Source organism: Apodemus sylvaticus, chromosome 4, assembly GCF_947179515.1.
Source record: "Apodemus sylvaticus chromosome 4, mApoSyl1.1, whole genome shotgun sequence".
Lineage (NCBI taxonomy): Eukaryota > Metazoa > Chordata > Mammalia > Rodentia > Muridae > Apodemus > Apodemus sylvaticus.
Genome location: NC_067475.1, coordinates 150101408 through 150125761, shown reverse-complemented (window position 1 = coordinate 150125761; position 24354 = coordinate 150101408).

Here is a 24354-nt window from a genome sequence, read left to right as displayed (position 1 = left end):
TCTGCCTATTCCTGTTGGCTGTGAGTTGGCTGTGACTGGCTGCTCTCTTTATAGTCACTGTGTTATCTAAGACTGGACTTTGGCTTTTAAGAGCACATGCCTGTAAGTGAAGGGGTGGCTTTAGCATGGCTAACCATGTGACGTATGTTGTATTGCAAAGCAGATGTGCCTCTATTTCCCTTTAGAAAGTAATTTCCTCATAAGTACCAGAATCGATTATCTCTCAGGGAAGAATTTTATTTTTATAATAATTTTTACTAAATGACTAATAATGAAACCAAATTGCTCAAATATGCATAGACATCAGCCGTCATTTGCTGTCTAAAGCAGCAGGGATGACAGGCGTGACTCAGCCTTTGACGTGACTGGTGTCTTTTGCTCAGTCACTTTACTGAGAAGCTGGCTTATACTCTGCTGTTCAGAACAGAAGTAAAACTGCCGTGAAGTAGGCTGAGGGTTAACTTCTTCCCCCTTTCCTTCCCTTCCTTTCCTTTCCCCTTCTTCCTTCCTTCCTTCCTTCCTTCCTTCCTTCCTTCCTTCCTTCCTTCCTTCCTTCCTTCCATCCTTCCTTCCATCTGTCTCTGTCTCTCTGTCTCTGTCTTCTTCTTCTTCTTCTTCTTCTTCTTCTTCTTCTTCTTCTTCTTCTTCTTCTTCTTCTTCTTCTTCTTCTTCTTCTTGTTCTTGTTCTTGTTCTTGTTCTTCTTGTTCTTGTTCTTCTTCTTCTTCTTGTTCTTCTTCTTGTTCTTGTTCTTGTTCTTCTTGTTCTTCTTCTTGTTGTTCTTGTTCTTGTTCTTGTTCTTCTTCTTGTTTTCTTGTTGTTGTTGTTGTTGTTCTTCTTCTTCTTCCTCTCTCTCTCTCTCTCTCTCTCTCTCTCTCTCTTAACTAGTTTCTATATACTATCTGGGTTTTCCCATCAATAGTTTGTGGGTTGAACAATTTGAGTTAGGAACCTCCTAAGCACATTCTATAAAAAAGTGACATGGCAGAAGATCTCCATGAGGTGGACTGCTGAAATCCAGGTGAACCTCTTTGCAGTTTTAGGATTCCTCATTTGTGGTGCTCTGTGGTAGCCATTGCAGTCAACTACAGTGCAGCCTATTGGAACTCAACAGGACCACGGTGTGCTTTCAGAAGCAGGAAAGAAGACGCCTTAAGTTATTCTGATCTCCTATCAAATTCTATCTTTCTCTCTTCTTTTCCTGCAAGTGCTGAGTCACAGGTTGAGGCAGCAGGAGAACAGTGAACGCAAAGCAATGACAAGTAACAGGTGCAGAACCTATGAGGCGCTAGAGACACGATTATTGTTCCCTTGGTCCAATTCCACTATATTCAGCACAGAAAGTGCAGTTCTCCTGCTCAAAGGAGGGATGACAGAATTTCAGAGACATGAAGACTAAGAACTGTATTATAAGCCCCTCAACAAGAATTGAACATCCCAAGGCATGCAGAATGAAACACCCAGCAGCATAATCTAGACTGGGGAGATGAGAATCCAGGTTGTGTCTCAGTGGACACAATCTTACAACCATACCGATTGTTGCCACCCGGTTCTTCACGGAAACAACCAGAGATTCTGAGTTGCTTGCACATTCATGGCCAACTATCCAGAGTCACTTTTCTGTTTATAGCCAAGTTACAGGTGTAGGCAAGGCCATCCTCCCTTGTGATCTTTTGTCAGGTTTATTGGTTAACAATTTTCCATATGAACTGTATGCATAAATAGCTAACCTGGACAGACAGGAACTAACTAGCATAACCAGGAGACTGACATAACATGGTGCCAGTTGCACAGAAAGCATATAGTAATCAAGAGGCCAAGGCAGGAGGCACATGGTACACAGGGAAATTGTCTTGAAAATGGAAAGAGGAGGAACTAAGGAAGTGCTTAGTGGGAACTTAGGGAACAAGTCTATAGTGCTGACAAGCTGTCATAGAGACTGACTGCACTTTGTTTGTGAGGTCTGCTCTGGCATACCATGTCTGCAGTTCAGAGCTGAGAGCTAAGGCTGTCTGTAGCTTGAGCTAAGCTAAGGGGAATCTCTGCATGTGTTCTTCAGACTGAGGGTGTGGGGATGCAATCTTAAGAGAAACAAAAAATGCATATCTGTTTCTATCAAAATTTCTTCATAGATAATAATTAATTTTGACCTAGTGAAAAAATTAAGACAGGTGTTCTTTGTGTAGCCATGGCTGTCCTGGAATTTGCTTTGTGGGCATCACAGATATTTACCTGTCTCTGCTTTCCAAGTGCTGGCATTTAAGGTGTATGCCACCACTACCTGCCTAATAAAACTTTTCTTAGCAAAAGATTTATAAGATCAGGAAATAATTTTTCTTTCTTTCCTTTTTTTTTAATTAATCATTTTATTTGTTTACATTTCAAATGATGTTCCCCTTGCTGGTTACCCCTCCACAACCCCCACATCTCATGCCCCCCTTTGCCTCTATGAGGGTGCTCCTCCACCCACTGACCCACTCCTGCCTCAATGCTCTAGCATGCCCCCTACACTGGGGCATCAAGACTCCACAGGACCAAGGACCAACCCCCTCCTATAGAAGTCAGAAAAGGCCATCCTCTGCTACATTTGTATCTGGAGCCATGGGTCCCTCCATGTGTACGCTTTGGTTGGTGGTTTAGTCCCTGGGACTCTGGGTGGTTCTTCCTGTGTGTTTGCCATCCCCTTCTGCTCCTTCAGTCCTTCCCCTAGCTCTTCCATTGGTGTCCCAACAAATATAGATGGTTTCGAGATATGGTCCCATATCCCAATTCCACTTGAGCTGTGTTTTCACAGCTTTACAAAAAGGATGTAAGCTTTACAACTTGGCCTATGAATGTATTATAGATTGAAAAAAACCCACATTCAGGCACTCAAGAGCTACCTGAGCCTATCTCTTTACTTAAAAGTGCTAGTATGGTAAACCTAATGAGAGGCATCTTCTAAAAACAGTAGGCTCTTTCCCTCACAGTAACTCTGCCTCACATTACTTGCTATAACAAAAATCTGTCTATATATTGACATATAGGTCTTATCATTTGATACTTGGACTTTTTTCTTCCTTTTATTAAACTTATTTATCAAATTTATGAATTTTATTTTAAAATATACAACTCAGTATTGACATTTTTAAGTCATCAAAATAATTTATAAGTTAAATGCCTCTTAAATATACATGATATCTTCTGAAGCTAAAAGTAATATGCACTCATCCAGTTTTTAAAATCTATTTGGAACATTAAACATGATAGAAGTAGAAATAAAACTCTTAGGAAGTCCTCTATGAAAGGAAATTGTGACAAGTTCCTGATTAGACAGAAACTATACTATCTTGAAGGGAGAATATGCAGTGTAACTGTGGCTTCATAGAATGAATTGGGTAGTGTTCCATCTGTTTCTATGTTGTGGAATAGTTTGAAGAGTATTGGTATTAGGTTTTCTTTGAAGGTCTGATAGAATTCTTTACTAAACCCATCTGGTCATTGGCTTTTTTTTTTGGTAGGGAGACTTTTACTGACTGTTTCTATTTCTTTTAGGGGTAATAAGACTGTTTGGATGGTTTATCTGATTCTGTTTAGTATTTGGTATTTGGTATCTGTCCAGTAAATTGTCCATTTATCCAGATTTTTCCAGGTTTGTTGAATATAGGCTTTTATAGTAGAATCTGATGATTTTTTAAAATTTCTTTAGTTTCTGTTGTTCTATTTCCATTTTCATTTCTGATTTTGTTAATTTGGGTACTGTCTCTGTGCCCTCTGGTCAGTCTGTCTAATGTTTTATCTTTCTTGTTGATTTCTCAAAGAACTAGCTCCTGGTTTTGTTGATTCTTTGTATAGTTCTGTTTGTTTCTACTTGGTTGATTTCGGCCCTGAGTTTGATTATTCCCCCTGCTCCTCCCCTGCAGTCTACTTGTCTTGGGTATATTAGCTTCTTTTTGTTCTAGAGCTTTCAGGTGTGCTGTTAATCTGTTAGTGTATCTCTCTCCAGTTTCTTTTTGGAGGCACTCAGAACTATCAGTTTCCCACTTAGCACTGCTTTCATTGTGTCTCATAAGTTTGGGTATATTGTGCTTTCATTTTCATTAGCTTCTAAAACACCTTTAATTTCTTTCTTATTTCTTCCTTGACCAAGTAGTCATTGTTCAGCTTCCATGTGTATGTGGACATTTTGTTGTTTTTGTTTATTGACGACCAGCCTCAGTCTGTGGCGATATGATAAGGATGCATGGAATTATATTAATTGTCTTGCATCTGTTGAGGCCTGTTTTGTGACCTGTTATATGTTTAGTTTTGGAGAAGGTACCATGAGGTACTGAGAAGACATATCCTTTTGTTTTAGGATGAAATGTTCTATAGATATCTGTTAGATCCATTTGGTCCATAACTTTTGTTAGTTTCAATGGGTCTCTGTTTAGTTTGTTTCCATGATCTGTCCTTTGATGAGAGTGGGGTGTTGAAGTCTCCCACTATTATGGTGTGAGGTGCAATGTGTGCTTTGAGCTTTAGTAAAGTTTCTCTTATGAATGTGGGTGCCCTTGAATTTAGAGCACAGCTGTTCAGAATTGAATTTTCTTCTTGGCAAATTTGTTCTTGATGAGTATGAAGTGTCCTTCTTTATCTTTTGTGATAACTTTTGTTTGAAAGTTGATTTTATTTGATACTAGAATGGCTGCTCCTGCTTGTTTCTTGGGACCATTTGCTTGGAAAATTGTTCACTCTGATGTAGTGTCTGTCTTTGAAACTTAGTATGAAACTTCTGTTGCATACAAGAAACTTTGTGTTTCTTGTATACAACAAAACGCTGGTTCCTGTTTACATATCCAGTCTGTTAGTCTATGTGTTTTTATTAGGGGAATTGAGTCCATTGATGTTAAGACATACTAAGGAATAGTGATTGTTGCTTCCTGTTATTTTTGTTGTTAAAGGTAGAATTATCTTTGTGTGGCTATCTTCTTTAGGGTTTGTTGAAATAATACTTTCTTACTTTTTTGTTTGTTTTTGTTTTTTGGATTTTGTTTTTTCAGGACAGGGTTTCTCTGTATAGCCCTGGCTGTCCTGGAATTTACTCTGTAGACCAGGCTGGCCTCGAACTCAGAAATCCACCTGCCTCTGCCTCCCAGAGTGCTAGAATTACAGGCGTGTACCACCACCGCCCGGCTTACTTTCTTGCTTTTTCTAGAGTGTAGTTTCCCTCCTTGTGTTGGAGTTGTCCATCTATTATACTTTGTAGGGCTGGATTTGTGGAAAGATATTGTTTCAATTTGGTTTTGCCATGGAATATCTTGGTTTCTCCATCTATGGTAATTGAGAGTTTTGCTGGGTATAGTAGCCTGGGCGTGCATTTGTGTTCTCTTAGGTTCTGTATGACATCTGCCCAGTAACCTCTGACTTTTAGAATCTCTAGTGAGAATTCTGGTGTAATTCTAATAGGTCTGCCTTTATATGTTGCTTGAACTTTTTCCCTTACTGCATTCAATATTCTTTCTTTGTTTTGTGCATTTGGTGTTTTGATTATTATGAAACAGGAGGAATTTCTGTTTAGAGTTCTGTAGGCTTCTTGTATGTTCATCACCACCTCTTTCTTTAGGTTCAGTTGTTTTCTTCTATAATTTTGTTGAAGATATTTACTGGCCCTTTAAGTTGGGTGCCTTCACTCTCTTCTATACCTATAATCCTTAGGTTTGGTCTTCTCATCGTGTCCTGGATTTTCTGGATGTTTTGGGTTAGGAGCCTTTTGCATTTTGCATTGTCTTTGACTGTTGAGTCAACATTTTCTATATTATCTTCTGCACCTGAGATTCTATCTTTTGTATTTTGTTGGTGATGCTTGCATCTATGACTTTTGATCTCTTTTCTAGGTTTTTATCTACAGTATTGTCTCCATTAGTGATTTACTTTTTCTATTTCCATTTTTAGGTTCTGGATGGTTTTGTTCAATTCTTTCACCTGTTTGGTTGTATTTTCCTGTAAATCTTTAAGGGATTTTTGTGTTTCCTGTTTAACGGCTTCTAGCTGTTTGCCTGTGTTCCTCTGTATTTCTTTAAGAGAGTTACTTATGCCATTCTTAAAGTTCTTTGTCATCATCATGAGATGTGATTTTTTTTTAAATCAGAGTCTTACTTTTGTCCTGTTGCTGGGGTATCCAGGGCTTGCTGTGGTGGGAAAAGTGGGTCCTGATGATGCTAAGTAACCTTGGTTTCTGTTACTTATATTCTTGCCCTTGCCTCTCGCCATCTGGTTATCTCTTGTGTTAGCTGGTCTTGCTGTCTCTGACTGTGGCCTGTCCCTCCTGCAAGCTTGTATGTCAGTGCTCCTGGGAGACCAGTTCTCTCCAGGAGGAATTTGGGTATAGGGAGCTGTGGCATAGGGTCAGCTCCGGGGTTCAGACAGAAAAGGGAAGAATCCAGTCTCCTGCTGATCCTTGGTTCCTGTGTTCTGATGGCTCTGGGTGGGTCTCTCTTGGGCCAGGAATTTGAGCAGAAGTGGTGGTCTTACCTATGTTCACAGGTATGTCTGCACTCCTGGGATACCAGCTCTCTCTCCAGGTGGAATTTGAGTATGGAGTACTGTGGCACAGGATCAGCTTCCAGTGCAGATAGGAACCAGACATATCCTGTCCCAAGCTGCTCCTTGGTTCCTGTGTCCCGAGGGCTTTGGGAAGGTTCCTCTGAGTGGAAGTGGTGGTCTTACCTGTTCTTGCAGGTGTATCTGCACTCCTTGGAGACCAGCTGTCTCCCAGCAGAATTTGGGTTTGGAGCACTGTGGCACAGGATCAGAGTAGGCAACTCAATAAGGCAAATATAATTTTCCATATAATAGTGTGATTTGGAAAGTCAGTTTTTGAGTTTTTTCCAGGATTTTGAGCTTCTCAGAGTTTATCTGTATATTGCATTGCTAGCAATTTAATATTACTTAATGATCAGAATGACTTCTGAGTGCTAGTGATCATGTATTCTTCACATGTACCATGTGATGTTCTAAGCAGACATATCAGTGCCTTAGTCAGGGTTTCTATTCCTGCACAAACATCATGACCAAGAGGCAAGTTGGGGAGGAAAGGGTTTATTGAGCTTATACTTCCACATTGCAGTTCACCACTAAAGGAAGTCAGGACTGGAACTCAAGCAGGTCAGGAAGCAGGAGCTGATGCAGAGGCCATGGAGGGATGTTTCTTACTGGCTTGCTTCCCCTGGCTTGTTCAGTCTGCTCTCTTATAGAACCCAAGAATACCAGCCCAGGGATGGCACCACCCACAAGGGGCCCTCCCCCGCTTGATCACTAATTGAGAAAATGCCCCACAGTTGGATTTCATGGAGGCACTTCCCCAACTGAAACTCCTTTGTCTGTGATAACTCCAGCCTGTGTTAAGTTGACACACGAAACTAGCCAATACAATTGACCCCTTGTCAACTTGACACACAAACACATAACTATTAAGCCTCAACCCTTACTTTCTTATTCATCCCCAAGATCTAAATTACTTTAAAAGTCCCACAGTCTTTACATATTAAAAGTTCAATCACCTTAAAATGTCCAATATCTTTAAAATCCAAAGTCTTTTAAAAATTCAAAGTCTTTTAACTGTGGGCTCCACTAAAATACTTTCTTCCTTCAAGAGGGAAGCATATCAGGGCACAGTTACAACCAAAAGCAAAACTCAAACTCCAATGGTTCAATGTCTGTGATCCAACTCACGATCTTCCAGGCTCCTCCAAGGGCTTGCATCACTTCTCCAGCTCTGCCCTTTGTAGCACACAGCTTGTCTTCTAGGCTCCAGCTGCCTGTGCTCCACTGCTGCTGCTGTTCTTGGTGGTCATCGCATGGTACTGGCATCTCCAAAATGCTGCTATCTTTCACTGTAATTAGGCTTCACCAATAGCCTCTCATAGGCTTTCTTGATGGTGGCAAGCCTCTGCTCCTATGCATGACCCCTTCAAGTCCTGGGCCATCAATTGCAACTGAGGCTGCACCTTCACCAATGGCCTTCCGTGGCCTCTCATTGTGCCAAGAGCCTCAGCTGCTTTCCATGACGCCTTCATGCCTTTAAAACCAGGACCATCTGGGTGACTCTTACACAGTACCAAGTCCAGCCACAGCACAAAATACAACTGTGGCTATCAGAAAACACTTCCAAGAAGATTTCATCTCAGTGATGCTGGTCTCTTCTTAATCACCGCTAATTTCTTAGCTCCAGCTAACCAGCATCAATAGTCCCAGTAACACAAAGGTTTGCTTTAGTGGTTCTGGTATCTTGTTACTCACAGCTGATTCTTCAGCCCCAGCTAACCAAAACCACAGAGCCTTCACAATCAAAACATGGCCACTGTAAGAGTCTTTAATCTTCCCTCTGAAATTTCACAAGCCAGGCCTCCATCTTTTGCACTGTTCTTAACATTGTCTTCCAAGCTCTTACAGAACTTTCCACCGAGCTCTTAATATTCTAATGGCTTTTCTAGCTCAAAGTTCCAAAGTCCTTCCACAGCCCTCCCCAAAACATGGTCAGGTTGTCACAGGAATACCCCACTCCTGGTACCAATTTGTCTTAGTCAGGGTTTCTATTCCTGCACAAACATCATTACCAAGAGGCAAGTTGGAGAGGAAAGGGTTTATTGAGCTTACACTTCCACGTTGCAGTTCACCACTAAAAGAAGTCAGGACTGGAACTCAAGCAGGTCAGGAAGCAGGAGCTGATGCAGAGGCCATGGAGGGATGTTTCTTACTGGCTTGCTTTCCCTGGCTTGCTCAGCCTGCTCTCTTATAGAACCCAAGAGTACCAGCCCAGGGATGGCACCACCCACAAGGGGCCCTCCCCCCTTGTTCACTAATTGAGAAAATGCCCCACAGTTGGATCTCATGGAGGCACTTCCCCAACTGAAACTCCTTTCTCTATGATAACGCCAGCATGTGTCAAGTTGACACACGAAACTAGCCAGTACAGTGCCTTTTGGGGAATCAACTGGTAAGGAACGTAAACCCCCCAAACAACAAGTTTTCATTACCCAGATTAGAGATTACAATTCAAGGCCACATTTTCTAGATTTTTTTAGGTACTTTACTATGTGGAGAAATACATAAAAGTCCAGCTGACACTGGATTTGTTGAAGATAATTATGTTTTATGCTCTGGCAGGTCCTATAATGAGAGTTCTTTTTGCTCAAGGGTCTGGGTAAGAAAGGGCTACAAAGTGGGTATCAGTGGCAACCGACATTACAGACTCCACTGACTGTGGTACAGGAACTCTGCAGATCAGGACACTGTGATGGGAAGCTGATGGGGCATTGGATGAGCACCTAGAATCATCAACTCTTCAAACATGGAGAGCTCAAACTCTTTGCTAAACTCTACAGTTATATTCCTCCCCACCTTTACCCTTTCCACTCACAGGCTGACTGAGCTCTTGCCCCATGACCCTGACAAAATGCCTGAGTTTCATTTCAACCACTATTAATGCAGTAACATAATGATACTGCAAATGTTAGCAGCCAATTGTATTTAAGTTTATTATTATTATTTTACTATAAACATATGTTTGTAGTATGACACAAGAGAATAAATATACTTTCCTCAATTTTTATTTATCCTTTTGATCTTCATTTAACCTCTTTCGAAATGTGCTAATCTTATTTGGCAATATTTTTGTCCATAGACTAAATATACCAGAACACCTGCCTCTACATTACACATAACAAATTACAGAAGTGTGTGCTCAGATCAGGTGTAGCCAAAACAAGGCTTTAAAAACACATTTGTCATTAAAGAGGAGCTTCTGAAAATGTGATAGTTAAATAAATACATCAGTGCTCTTTAAAGATACCAAATAGTCATTCATGAATAACCCCATTGAAAAGGAATCCTCATCACTAATAGGAAGTCTGAAGAGTATGCTGTGGGAAAGCACACACTAACTGTGTTCATACTAAACATTGAAGTCAGGTCTTTTTTCTTCTCGCTAAGCCAGAGCACATTCCTGGGATATTGATGACCAAAAAGGATATAAAACCATTCAGCGAAGACCAGAAATGTGGAGGCTGCAGAGGGGGATGGGGTACAAGGGTGGGCATGGTAGTTAGAATGTCTAGGGCAAACATTGTGAATCATTGAACAGTGATTGGCTCCATAGACTGAATTCTCCCTTGCCAGATATAAATTTTTGTTAGGTATTTAAACTGAACACAGTCGCCTACTCTCCCCTGGACCTCAGTTGTAACAAATGAGAGAGATTGTGGTCAGAAAACTACTATTTGTATTCATCATATTCTAGGTTCAGTTTCCTTACCTGAGGCAATACTCTATATCACAAGTTGTCATAAATATTCAACATAATACACATAAAGTGCTATACTTAGTACGTGTGATTCATCAAGCACTCAGTAAAGTAACATTTGCACACACTCACTCTGTATTCTTCCTTGTTTTTTCCTGGTCATAGAACCCCATTGTAATGATTACTTGTAAATGTTCTTAAAGCACCTAACCATTATCATGAAATAATAGCAGAAGGGAGTTAAAATGTATGGGAGGATTTACTAAGCAAATATCAGAAACAGTGGACCATGAGATATAGATCAGAATCTGTGTGTGTCTACTCCAGATCACTGACTACACAGTCACATAGTGGTACAAGATGGTTGTCATTACACAGCTTAAGGTGACATTAGATTACCTCTGAGGGTTGGTTCCAGTGGCATAAGGGGACTGTAAAGGTCTGCTTTGTGTGGATTCTTGGGACAGTCACTCTTATTTAGGATACAAGGCTCATGGGCAAGTTCTTTGGCAAAGGTGGAAGGAAGGGAGTTTCTATGCCGAAGTCCTTGGGTAGAGGGCAATAGGCTCTGTGGACTCTCAGGGTGATGATTATCTCAGGGTTGTTGAGAGCAAGGTCTCCAGAGGCATTTGGATACATTTACAGTAGAAAAGGACCGGGGTGGGGGGGGGGCATTTTTGGAAACTCCTTTTGTATTGTTTACCCTAAGACCCTTGTCTGGTTTTACCATGCCCTTCATAAAACTAACTCTCCATGCCTGTAGTGTCTATTGTAGCCACATTAAAGTCCTTCCTGTTTCCTAACAGCTTTTTTCCCTCTATGTTGACTAAGGGCAGGACAGCTCCATCTGCCTTTAAGACTCATATTAGCCTGTCTCCTACTTGTCCAGACCCAGACCAGGTGCCACCCAGAGACAGCCTTCCTTCTTTCCATTCCCTAGTTGTCCAGTGAGTTCTGTGGTCTCAGGGTTTGTAGACACTGTGGCCCTCACTGGGCTCTGATATGCATGATTTTAGACTGTGTACACCTCACCACCTGTTTCCAAATAAGTTTGCGAGGATGGAGGCCATGTTTGTTTTCGGGGTCCCTGACACAAAGCATGGTTACACAGAAAGCACTTAGTAACCAAGAGGCCACATGCTACACAGGGAGACTGTCCTGAAAATAAAAAAGGAGGAACGAGGGAGGTGCTTAGTGGATATTTAAGGAACAAATGTGAAAGAATCTTCATTACTTCTTGCCATAAAAAGTCCACCAGCAAGCAAGTCACTGACAGGCAAATAAAACAGAATTAAAAAGTATACATTAGCCCTTCCCCCAAGGTACTAGAAAGATATGTGCTTGTCAAGAAATAGAGCCAAATGCATATTTTAGAATGAATATAATCCTATAAATGGTTAACAACACGTCGTTTCTTGTGTTTGCTTATAGAGATTACAGGTTCCCATTACCATTTAGGAAAGTGAAACTTGTTGTAGTTTTTATCATATGGTGAGGTACCTCGGTGGGCCCATGCTGAGGCATTGCTTACCCCGGAGGTACCAGCCATAGGACAGGTATAGGGTAGAATAGAGTGTATTTAGGGCATGCAGAGGGAAGTTGAGAAGGAAGTACACAAAGGAAAAACAGACAGACAGACAGACAGACAGACAGACAGACAGACAGACACGGACGAGTAGAGGCCAGGCAGGAACATGGAGTTGGGGAAGGAGGGAGAGTGGAGAAAGGGATCAGGGAGAGAAGAGATTCAGGGAAAGAGAAGTAACAGAGAGAATAAGAAAGAGAGAGAAGATGGACCAGACAAACATTACTTTTTATAGTAAGCCAAGCCTACCTGGCTATCATCAGATAACTGCTGGGCAGAGCTTAGAAGGAATTCCAGCATTCCTCTCTTTTGGTTTAATTAAAAAAAGGAAAAATTAGAAAGAGGTAATGGAGAAGCAGGAATCGAGTTGTCATGATCTTTAGCTACGATATGTCTCTGGGAAATCTAAGAAAATGGGGATGGGGTTGTTGGTCCAGTTTTCGGAGAGTTGGATGTTTCCTTGCTGTGTAGGGTCGCCAGGTAGGAAGGAGAAGGTGCAGTACAAACATCTGTGTCTTTGAGAGTAGATTGGAGCATCTGTAGGTTGCTTTTCTAGAGCTAGTCTGGTTGTAGATTTTGAGTAAATGTCTGGATTGGGCAAGATGCCGAAACACATACATATATATTAGAGGTCCAAAATAAAGTTAACTACATTTGGGAGGAAAAAAATTCTCAGGCATACATTTGAAACCCTTAAGTCTTAGTGGTTGGGGTGAGGGGAGTCCCAATCCCAGGGAACAGGAGACTTCACCTGTTGTCTGGTGTCCTTATACAGATGGAGACTATTTGGTTTCCAAGAAGTAGATCTGAGCATTTCCTGGAGCTTGTAAGTTTGTAAGAGAGAGAAAGTTGTCAACAGCCTGGACATTCTTTAAGATGAACTTAAGGAAGACAGAAACCTTCTGTGGAGCAGAAGGAGCAAGAAGGGCCTTTTTCTTCTGCCTAAGAGACTGGATTTTATAAATTTTGTAAAATGAGAAACATTTTTAAGTTTACATTTAAAAGACAAAAGAAACTCAAAACCTTGACTTTGTGAATATGATAGTTGATCATACAAATTTAGCATGAGAAATGCCTTCTTGTTAGAAGACAACCAAAAGAAACTTAAATTTGTAACCATGATAGCTGCTAGTGTAGATTTATCATGAGAAATACTTTAAGTCTATAGTTAATAGGCAACCAAAGGAAACTTAAAGTTTGAACTTGTGATTATAAAAGTTGGATCATATAATTGAATATCTTATTAGAGTTAGGCTAATTTATAAGAACTCTATTGGTAGCCAGGCAGTAGTGGCGCACGCCTGTAATCCCAGCACTCTGGGAGGCAGAGGTAGGTGGATTTCTGAGTTTGAGGCTAGCCTGGTCTACAGAGTAAGTTCCAGGACAGCCAGAGCTATACAGAGAAACCCTGTCTCGAAAAAACCAAATCCAAAAAGAAAAAAAAAACAAAAAATAACTCTATTGGTAAATATTAGGACAGTGGCATAACAAAGGGAGAAAATATGAAGCATTTAGCCACTGGAAACTGGGTTTTGATAAGGAAATAGCAGAAGGTTACATCTGTGAAATGTTATATCTGAATTTGTATACCCTTTATCATGAAATCTATGTATTAGGCAAACCTGTCTGTCATCTTCACAAGAGATCTGATAGTCTCTTTCTTTTTTCTCTTTTTTTATTAGATATTTTCTTTATTTGCATTTAAAATGTTATCCCCTTTCCTCATTTCCTCTCCAAAACTCTCCTATCCCATCCTCCCACCCCCTACTCCCTAACCCACCCACTACTGCTTCCCTGTCCTGGCATTCCCCTACACTGGGGTGTCGATCCTTCACAGGACCAAGGGCCTCTCATTGATGTCCAACAAGGCCATCCTCTGCTATATATGGGGCTGGAGCCATGAGTCCCTCCATGTGTACTCTGGTTGGTGGTTTAGCCCCTGGGAGCTCTGTGGGTACTGGTTGGTTCATATTGTTGTTCCTCCTATGGGGCAGCAAACCCCTTCATCTCCTTGGATCCTTTCTCTAGTTCTTCTATTGGTAACCTTGTGCTCAGTCCAATGGTTGGCTGAGAGCATGCCCCTCTGTATTTGTCAGACACTGGCAGAGTCTCTCAAGAGACAGCTATATCAGGCTCCTGTCTGCAAGCACTTGTTGGCATCTAAAATAGTGTCTGTGTTTGGTGACTATATGGGATTGATACCCAGGTGTGGCAGTCTCTGTATAGCCTTTCCTTCAGTCTCTGTTCTACACTTTGTCTCTGTATCTCCTGTGGGTATTTTACTCCCCCTTCTAAGAAGGACCAAAGTATCCACACTTTGATCTTTCTTCTTCTTGAGCTTCATGTGGTCTGTGAATTATATTTTTGGATATTCTGAGCTTTTGGGCTAATATCCACTTACCAGTGAGTGAGTACCATGTGTGCTCTTTTGTGATTGGGTTACCTCACTCAGGATGGTATTTTATAGCTCCATCCATTTGCCTAAGAACTTCATGAATTCATTGTTTTTAATAGGTAAATAGTACTCCATTGTGTAAATGTACCACATTTTCTGTATCCATGTCTCTGTTGAGGGACATATGGGTTCCTTCCAGCTTCTGGCTATTATAAATAAGGCTGCTAGGAACATAGTGGAGCATGTGTTCTTATTACATGATGGAAAATCTTCTGGGTATATGCCCAGGAGTGGTATAGCTGGGTCCTCAGATAGTACTATGTCCAGTTTTCTGAGCAACTGACAAACTGATTTCTAGAGTGGTTGTAGCAACTTGCAATCCCGCCAGCAATGGATGAGTGTTCCTCTTTCTCCACATCATCTCCAGCATCTGCTGTCACCTGAGTTTTTGATCTTAGCCATTTTGACTGGTGGGAGGTGGAATTTCAGACTTGTTTTGATTTGCATTTCCCTGATGACTAAGGATGTTGAACATTTCTTTCAGTGCTTCTCAGCCAGAGATCTGGTAGTCTTAACTAGTTAACAAATTGACTAATGAGCTAATACAGTAGATTATCTTAAAGTAAGGAGCTAGAGGTATGTTTTCTAGCTGTCAAGCTGCAATTAGTTTAGCTGTCAATGTAGTCAGAAATCTTGGAAGAATAAATTATAATCTAGATTTCATTAATTAAAATGACAGATATTGGTCAATAATCCACTATCCAAATAGTTTTCCTAGGTCCCTGTAACCTCTATCACAACTTGGGCAGAGTCATTCAGGCTGTCAGGGTCAGAAGACGAGAAGATATTTACTATGCAGTAGGAACATGGGAGAAATAACTCACCTTGTCTTAGGCAATATGAGATATTTAACTCCCTGGTATCTCCTGTTTGTCCACAGTTTAGGCCAAGCCCTGGCAGCAGGCAAGGCAATGGAGCAGTGTTTCTTAGTGGCTATCAGACCACAGTCCAGTCAGTCTTGTTGCTATGCCCATGTCCTTTTGGTGGATGGCTGTTAGGTTTGGGGACTCTCTGTCTGACATAACAAGCTTAAACATTTTACATTATATTTAGCAGATTTCTCACAAGATTGAAAGCTAGTATCTATTAAGCATATCTGAGTTAGACAATTTGTTTAATTATTTTTCCTAATGTATCTAGTAAATAAAGAGAGTATATTGTAACTTAATAACAGTAGCAAAATCAAGGCTACCCATATCTTTAAGGTGTAAGACCCCCAAAAACCAACGGTGCCCCAGCACTCCACACCTCGGAAGGCGACACCGAAATCACTCTCGAGAAATGGTCTCTATGCAATAACATGAGGATTTCTTTATTCCAGAATTCTGGGTTCCACAGCTATATACCGAGTGGGGGCAGAGGACTGTGGACCCAGAGCGCCGAATTGTGACAGCTTTTATAAGTTTACAACAAAGCCCGTGAATCACAAACCAATCATTTCTTAGCATGGAGAGCTGTCGAAGTGCGAGCCAATCAATTTGTACCACTCCATAGTTTTTAGGCCAATCAGTTTAAATTATTGGAGCCCGTGCTCAATGGACCAATTAGTTTCCTATTTTTTTGGATGTCTATAGCTGCATGAACTCCTGGACAGGGGTAATGGCGTAAGTAAGCAGTTTACAGAAGCAAGATAAGCTTAACGCATTTCCAGTTACCTTATGGGGCCAGGATCACCTATTCAAGGCCTTTCTGCCTAGCTCTTAAAGGGCAGGCTCTGGACTGTGACCTTTTACCTAGTTTCAAACAAAGAGCGCAAAGAGCTGGCTCTGGAATGTGAAGTGTTTGGGGCTCCTTAGAAGGCTGGAGTTAGGCTGTATTTTCTATTCTTTCATAGGCAGTGATCTTTAACATTTTTTAGTGTTGTAAATCTTTAAATTAACATTAAAATCATTATTCTTCAAAACAGGATAGAAATCAGAAACCCTAAGTCAGGATGTTCTAAGGCAAGGAGGCAGTGAAGTGGGAACTGCCTGTAACAAAGATGGCAGGTAGTTATGGGACTGCCTTAAACCAAGATGGCACTGAAGCTACAGCCAATCATGTGACCACCCTTAGCTAAGATGGAGCTGAAGCCTTAGCTCTACCTGTGGGAAAAACTCATGTTATACCTTAGAATGGAATGACAGAAGCGTGGCTGTGTAGCTTAGAATGGAACAGCAGAAGCATGGTAGAGACAAACATAAAGATGGATCTATGCGGCGGGAGCACGCCACTCAGTGCTGGGCAGTGGAGAGTGGGCAAGAAAGAATGGGCAGCCTCCAGAGCAGGGCAGGGTGAGAGAGCTGTAAGTGGGGTGGGCTAAGAGGATGTGGGAGCGTGGGGGCAGAGTGAAACGAGATCTGGAGAGTGCTGTTAAAAGTCAGCCGGGCAGAGAACCAGGAGCAGAGAGCGAAAGAAAGGAAGAAAGCTTGGAGAGTGTGAGCGGAAGGAGCAGGCAGCAGAGAGCGGAAACCAGTCCAGTGGGCAACTGGGCAGCAGCGGCAGGGAGCCAGAGAGCTGCCGTTGGGGCGGGAAGTGGAGACCAAGTTGGTAGAGTGAAGCCTCTCATAGGAATCTTCCTTTTTTTCCTTTGGGTCACCGATGATAATTATGAAGGTCTTTTAGAATGGTGTTATCTAACGAGTAACGACCTGATTGTAAATGTGGATAAGTTTGGAGGTCTCTAAGTCAGGTGCTAGTTTTAGAGGTTTGAGGTTTTCCAGGAGACATCCCAGTGGGTAGCCAGGAGACATGGCCATAGACAACGCACCCATTGGGTGAATAGAAGCTAGTGATGTGTCCATTCCAGTGTCCGAAGGACAAATGCAGTAGCTAGAAAATAGCTGAGCCAGATCACAGGGTTATCTTGCAGTGAACTCTGGGGCTGGGTCCAGGCCAGTGCCCGAGCAGCAAAGAAGAGAATGGTTTACCCAGGCCTGGGACTTTGCAGCAGCAAAAAAGGAACCGTCTCAGGAAAGAAAGTAAAACCTTACCCAAGAGAGAGCACCCTAGAATGAGGAGTCAGCAAGAAGGCAAATCATAAAGATCCTGTATAGCTCTGTCCCTGGGACCACTAGAGGGTGGCCAGCCCTCCCTTGGGAACAGTGGCCTTCCATGCCTACTTGGGCAGGAAGCTTACCAAAGCACCAGTGTTTGGATAGACAGGTCTAGTAGGCCATCCTATGGCTGGAAAGTTCATGTGGCAGCAGGTTTGTAGCTCTGAGTCACGGTAAATGTGAGTCTGCGAGTTTCTAAATCCGAGTCTCATGGCACCAGTGCTGTGTTTTTAAAAAAGACCAGTTGATTTGTAGAGTGCATTATGATGAGGTGGGAGGGGTGCCTTGGCAGGCCCACGCTGAGGCATCCCTTCCCCTGAGGTACCAGCCATATGACAGGGATAATGGAGAATAGACTTTGTTTAGGGCATGGGAGGGGGAGTTGAAAAGGGAGTAGAGACAGGGAAAGACAGACAGACAGGAAGATAGACAGACAGACAGAGACAGAGACAGACAGAGAGACAGAGGGAAAGACAGAGAGAGAGGGAGGGAGGGAGGAAGGGAGGGGAGGAGAGGAGAGGAGAAGGGAGGGGAAGGGAGGGGAAGGGAGTGGAGGGGAGGAGAGGGGAGGGGAGGAGAGGAGAGGGGAGGGGAGGGGAATGGAGGGGAGGGGAGGAGAAAGGCCAGCCAGGAACATGTGGGGGCAGGGAGGGGATAGGGGAAGAAAAGAAGGGAGAAATAACTGATTAAATAGATATTTATTTATCTGTTTTCTGATATAATACATATAGGCCTTTTATAATTTTCTGTAGCAATTACAGAAGATGAGTGGTTGTCTACCATTCATAAGGCCCTGAGTTCCATCACCAGCACAGCATGTAACAGTATACATGTTCAGAAGTGAATGAAAACCAACAACACAGTAATCAACAGCTTGCCTCCATGGCTTCCAGAAATCCATAGCTAGCTACGGGTGAATTGTGAGGGATTGTGAAGGCCAAACACTGCATCCAGCATCCCTCTTTGGCATCACATGGTTTTCTTCAGAATTAACTATTTCACCTACCTTGGCTCCAGGATGGTCTTTGGCACTGAACACTGATCCATTAACCACACCTGGAAGCTTTGACGTTTGATCTACTTTCTGCTAATGTTAGCTTGTAGGGTTTGCTAAATAAATTTTGAAGGTAAATCTTCAAAGATGAGCATATTTATCACACCAAGAACAGGACCATTGAAATGCATCCTGTGTCCTTGAGATGCCTTCGAGGAGAGGTCCTAAAACTGTCTTCATTAAGAGAGAGATTATGCTAACAAAGAGCATTTCAACATAAACTTCTAAAGTATTTGAAGAGTTGTGACTGGCCCTGAGACAATGAAGCTGTTGTGACTAGAAAGACAGACACACGTAGGGCTGGCGAGGTGGCTCAGCAGGTGAAGATGCTTGCCACCAAGCCCGATGACTTGAATTTGATCCCTGGAACTCACACAACAGGACAGAACTGACTCCTGCAAATTTTCCTTCCTTTCTGTACATGTGCTCTGGCCTGCCCCTCCTTTACATAAATAATATTTTCAAGAATAGCTCATTGGTTTTTTTCCATGTCTGATGGTGAGGCCCTACTGCTGAAGAAAACATGTATATATCCAGTTCAACGTGGAGAAGCCATTTGGTGCCTAACTAAAGTCATCACTTCCACTGGTGAGAGTCAACACAAGAGGAAGGCAGTCTAGATTTTTTTTTTTTGTCTCATATAGCCTTTAGCATTTTTCATCTGACTGCTCTTTTCGTTTGTATACTATGGCTTCCAATGATGTGTTTTTATGGTTTTTGTTTGTATGGGTGTTTCTTGTGAATTTTTGTCAATTTTTTTAAATTAAGTTAATTTTTTTAATTTGCCTGTTTGTTTTCTAAAGAGAAAGTAAAAGAGAAAAAGGTTAGAATTGGATGGGCAGGAAAGTGGGAGGATCTGGGAGGAAGTGGGGGAGGGGAAACTGTGATTAGATATATTGTACAGGTTTTCTATTTTAAAAACATTTTAAGAGCTTAAAAATTATACATTAGCACAGTAACAACAGACCAGCTTCAATTCCTGCTTCTTCACGGAGTAAGAGCATATCTTGGTCCAAATTATGTTTCTTAATTTAAATTTAGACTCTTAAATACCTTCTTAATTTAGTATCCATTCATTCACTAATATCAAAATGTTTATTGAGTGCTCATTAGAAGTCAGACGCCCTGTAGGATGTTATTTCTCCCTGAGGGGTTCCATTGTATTGGTGCAAACCTTATTGATTAAAAAAATGTAATAATGTAAAAACAATGCAATGTATAGTGAAACTATTTTGATACTACTAAGATGAATAAGGTGCCACCAAACCTGAAAACATTTCTATTTATTCTATTTGGAAAGAGATATTTTACTCTTACTCCCTATGAAATTTGCTGAAGTTTAAGAGATAGTTCAGCCAAAACCTGCCTTTTAATAAGACAGAAAGAGGGGAAAAAAGCAGAAATACTTTCTTCTACTTGCCTTGCAATGGCAACAACAGTTTCCCTCCCTCCCTCCTTCCCTCTCTCCCTCTTTCTCTCTCTCTCTCTCTTTCTTTCTTTCTTTCTTTCTTTCTTTCTTTCTTTCTTTCTTTCTTTCTTTCTCTTTCTTCTCTTAGAAAAGAAATCTAAAGAGACACAGCAGAGGCACAAGTGAAGGACAAGAGCTGAATGAGCTGCTTTGCCCCCACCAGGCTAATCAAACTTCTAGACAGGGGAGGGGTGTGTGCAGGGGTGGGGGGGGGCGTGGGAGGGCGAGCACAAGGCAGGAAAGGGAAAAGGTTGTGTAACACAACAGGAAGGTTGTCCAAGCGTATGCGGAGAGAACACCAATGTTCTAGTCCTTGCAGTTGTACTGGCTGAGGAACATTTCAGAGGGAAGCCCACCGGTGAACCCAGATGCTTGCGGCAATCCCACAGACCCTGTGTGTCTTGAGTGTGAGGAAGCCCAAAAGGGAAGGGAAGAAAACTAACATTTGTTGAGCTCCGAGGATGAACCAACAGCTCACCCTTTCTTATTTGCCTTCACACATTAGCATGGCGTCTTACATGCAGGGCTCACAGCAGCGCAAGAACATGCCTGAGCTTTGCTTATAGAGATCATACGCACGTGTGTTACAGAAATAGGCATTCCAGTCTGGGTACCCAGTTCTGCCACTTACCAGCCTGAGGCTTGGAGAGCTAGTCTAGAGCAGTGGTGCTTTGAATGCTATTTTCAATGATGTAAACATGTTTTGTAGATGAGATTGTAGATAAGAACTGGGTAAAAAGCAGGCCTGAAGTTTGGCTAAAGAGGAAATTCCATGTGTGAACTACAGTTTTCCCCTGAGCCCTTACTCTTCAGTTTTCATTGCTGATGGCCTTGGATATAGGTCTCAGACTTTCATAGCCAAGCCCTATATAACAGAAACCTACTGACTAAAAACAACCGTAGCATACGCACATGCACACACATGTACACACACACACACACACACACACACACACACACGTATCATATGCTTTTCCTCAGGTGGACGTTGGATTGAATTCTGTGCTGTGCGTTGCGAAGGCTAACATAGGAGCCAGCTCACTCCTCGCTGAAAGCTCAGAGTCTTAACCCTCGGTGCTCCTTCTTATGAGGACTTAGCAAGCACCAGGTTGAACTGTCATATAGTTGGCTTCTGAGCTCAACCCTTTACCCAACAGAGGCTTGGTTAATAGCTGAAGTTCCCAGACTGAGCTCCCAACTCATTACTAATTCAGTGTGACCTAGAATAAACTTTAACACAAGTTTACTTTTAGCTGAACAAGGGGGTGGGGTGGGGGGCTGCACCAAAGAATTTTTGTATATACTTCCAACTCTGATTCTAGGTCAGTTTTGATATAATTTATCAGATTTTATTGGGTCTTTTCTGTTTCCTCCAGCCTGCAGACAAGCTCTATTCCATTACTGCTATAAGCAGGACTGCTCTTACTAAATGGCCCTCTAATTACTGGGTGGTTTATGGCCTGAGAATGCAAACTAAGCTGAATATTAACCTGGGCAAAGCAACCATGCCAATTTAGTCAGTGGTTATAGAGCTCCTGTCTGCCCCAGATAATGGGCCAGGGAGCATATTAAGAAACATTAACTGAAGTCCCTTCCCTCAGGAAGCATAAGGAGACATACAAAAATCTGACACTATTATGAGGGAATATGTAATTAACTTCAAGCACAACAAGAGTCCGGACCGAGGAAACACTAAGACCTTTCTGAACTGGAATAACCAGAAAGACTAATAGAAGAGTCAGGAGTTCAGACACAGAGGATGCTTGTTTAAAAGGTAAAACACATTCAACACTCCGCTCCCAGTGAGCATCGTGTATTCTGAGAGCCAAGGGGTGAGATTTGAGGAGCTCTCTACATTGCTTATTGTCTTTGCTCACGGCGTTCTCTCTTCCTTTCCCGGAAGTTCTTACTGTGATCACTTTGTGCAGGGCCAAGCATGCACAGTGAGTTCCTGCACTTACACACATGTGCCTGCAGATGTGGACAGTGCATTTGGAGCTCCCCATGCTAGATTACATTTCACAACATCAGAATCTTCTATTCCTCCCTATGGAGGGTGTATAGAGAGCCTTCTATAGGAGGCTTTTATTAAGTATTTGGTGGGAAAACAGATGAAAGTATCTACACTCTCAAACATGCGAGCTATATATTGGAGAAGTTTCCTTATCTGAAGCTTTCAATGACACCAAAACTGTAGCAATGATGATCCTTCTGCTTTTGAATTTTGTTTTACTTCAACATTAGACCAATCCAACCTCTTACCCAAACTCTGAAAAAAAACGTTGTCTAGGTGCCATTGGCAGGATTTCTCATTCAAAACCATTGATAGAGGCACTGCCAAAACTTGCTGGAGCTGAACAGAAAGCCAGCGGGTATGGGTAGAGAGAAAGTTACACTTGGGTGACAAGCAAATACCAGAAGGATTAACTTTTCAAACTCACCTCTGAGATCAGATAAAGGCACTTTGACTTTTAAAAGACAATTATTCACTTTATCAGTTTAGTAAACAGCTCTGAGCAACATTGATAGTCATCTTTTAATGAGCAGAGGGTTTTTTTTTTCCTAAGCCTTATTGGAAGTTAAATTTAAAACATTCTCTCTTCTTACTTTAGCCTGTTGCCTCTTCCATGGTATTTTGCTAAATTGGTCTAAAAATACTTGGTGATATGTACAAACATACCCAAAATTCTTAACTGTGGTCTAATTAAAGCAAATAAGCAGAGTTGACAAAATAATTCAGAACTCTGAAAGAGGCAGTGTTTGAGGTGTAAATATAGATCTCTACAAACAAGAAGCTAATAATCATAAGTCGCCACTCATAAAGATTACAATGAAGAGTAGAAAGAAGAAAGTATCCTCCAGATTCAACAAAACTCATTAGCCAATTGCAAAAAATAATCCTTCCCACAGAGTTCCAGTGAGATGATTATTGACATTTGTTGCATGTGAATACAAACTCTATGTCATGAATACGTCTCAAACACATTGCAATTCCAGATGAGCTTCTTGTGTTGTGCTCAGTTTCAATATGAGAAAGGTGAAGGACAAAGCTGGCATTTGACAAGTCCAGCCACTCGGTCTCTAGGGTAAGTGGCATTAGTACTTGCATGAAAGTGTCAGTACCAACTGTGGTGGTTTGAATGTGAAATGGCTCAGTACAGTTTGAGCACTTGGTGCCCAGCTGGTACTTGTTTGGAAGGGTGTGGAGGTGAAGCCTCTGGAGAAAGTGTGTCCCTGGGAAAGGGCCTTGGGGTTTTGAAACCCAGTTCTACTTCCCTTCTGCTCTCAGTTTCCTGGCTATAGAAAGGATGTGAGCAGCACAGGCTGGTTCTGTTGCTATGCTTTCTGCACTATAATGGACTGTATCCTTTCAAATATGACATGAGGGGCTAGACAGATGACTCAGCAGTTAAGAACACTGACTTCTCTTCCAGAAGACCTAGGTTCAATTTCTACTATCTACTTGACAGCTCACAAAATATGAGCTAAAATAAACCCTTCTTACCCATAAGTTGATTTTTGGCAAATATTTGGCCACAGCATCAAGGAAATAAATTTCTACAATATCATAAAAGTCAAAAGCAAGAAAGTGGGCTTTATGCTGACTCTATCTTGAGATAGATACCAACAACACACTGTGCATACATTTGGCTGCAGTTTTACTACAGGTCCAGCTTATCTACTTGTACACAAGGTCTACGTTACTATTCATTCTTTAAAAAGTTGGAGCTTATTAAGAAAAAAATTTAACATTGAAGCAAGGGTATAGGGTGTGTGGAGACATATTACTATTGAGCAGTAGTACATACCCTACAGTTAGCATGAGTGTTTCAAGATAGAGTCAGCATAAAGCCCACTTTCTTGCTTTTGACTTTTATGATATTCTAGGAATTTTAAGATACCCACTAATGGTTTCTTGCATTAGTTTGAAATGAATACATATTGCATGGGAAAAGTCCAAGGTATTAATTAAAATGGTCTCAAAAGATAACAATTTCATTATAGAAGAGGACTCTAATTTGCTCATGAGCAAAGATCATTTGAAGGAAGAAGCAGAGCAGTATTTTTTTTAATTTATTGATATATTTTTATTTACATTTCAAATGATTTCCCCTTTTCTGGACCCCCACTCCCCGAAAGTCCCATCAGCCCCCTTCCCTCCCCCTGTTTTCCCACCCAACCCTTCCCACTTCTCTGTTCTGGTTTTGCCCTATACTGCTTCAGAGTCTTTCCAGAACAAGGGGCCACTCCTCTGTTCTTCTTGTACCTCATTTGATGTGTGGATTATGTTTTGGGTATTCCAGTTTTCTAGGTTAACACCCACTTATTAGTGAGTACATACCATGATTCATCTTTTGAGCCTGCGTTACCTCACTTAGTATGATGTTCTCCAGCTCCATCCATTTGCCTAAGAATTTCATGAATTCATTGTTTCTAATGGCTGAATAGTACTCCATTGTGTAGATATACCACATTTTTTGCATCCACTCTTCTGTTG